The sequence below is a fragment of the Dipodomys ordii genome, unplaced genomic scaffold, assembly GCF_000151885.1.
Source record: "Dipodomys ordii isolate 6190 unplaced genomic scaffold, Dord_2.0 Scaffold91, whole genome shotgun sequence".
Taxonomy (NCBI): Eukaryota; Metazoa; Chordata; class Mammalia; order Rodentia; family Heteromyidae; genus Dipodomys; species Dipodomys ordii.
In genome coordinates this window covers 3634097-3635197 of record NW_012267307.1, presented here as the reverse complement: position 1 = coordinate 3635197, position 1101 = coordinate 3634097, and positions in this window count along the sequence as shown.

Below are 1101 nucleotides of genomic sequence, written 5' to 3'. Positions count from 1 at the left end.
GGGGGGGGAGGACTCCGAGCTGGAGGGGGGGAGGACTCTGAGCTGGAGGAGGGGGGAGGACTCTGAGCTGGAGGAGGGGTGGGAGGACTCTGAGCTGGAGGGGGGGAGTACTCTGAGCTGGAGGAGGGGGGAGGACTCTGAGCTGGAGGAGGGCTCCCAGATCCTGCAGAAGGCAGTAGTGGGCAGGACCCCAGCCCCACTTCACATGAATTCCTGGGTCCAGTGTCAGAAGGGGTGAGATCCTGGTCCTGGGGTCTTGGTGTCGGGTGGTCTGGGGGGGTCTCGTTGTTGGAGGAAGTCTCTGTGCTCCTCTGCTTTTTCTTAATGCCACCTTCTTTTTGTGGATTCTATCATAGAAAGCAAACAAGCACCCAGCAACGTGCTCTAGTGTGTTCTGTTGTCCAACAATGCTGGGCCGTGAAAACATCACCAGAAACCAACCCGGGAGAGGATGCACACGGACAAGCACAGCTCTCCAGCTTAGCCCCTCAGTTAGAATACAGCCCGGTAGAGCCTCGGGGTCGGGTGTGGCTGGGTTGGGGGTTTGGCGCCCTGCTGGTGGTCCTGTCTATGTGTTGTCACACCACCAGCTCAGGCTCATGCCCGTTACACATGTAGGGGATGGCTTCCCCAGGGCACACGGAGCTGCAGAGACACACCAAGAACACTGGAGACAAGAACTCACTAGGCGCCCACCACAGGCCTGCTCCACAGAGGCCAAGACAGAGCTCACGACAGCGGCCAGGCCCCAGTACACACACACACACACACACACACACACACACACACACACACACACACACACACGTGAACAAGACAGAGCTCAGGACAGCGCGCAGGCCCCAGCACACACACACACACACACACACGTGAACAAGACAGAGCTCAGGACAGTGCCCAGGCCCCAGCGCGCGCGCGCACACACACACACACACACACACACACTGGTGAACTCTCTAGAAAGCTCTACCAGTTTAAGACAAAGAAATGAAGCACTGCCTGAAGTCAGGACTTGGCACTCCTCCCCAGCTCTGTGTGACTTTCCAGTGAAGATGCATGCGGAGCCCCGGGGGCTGGGGGGCTGGAGGGCTGGGGTGCTGG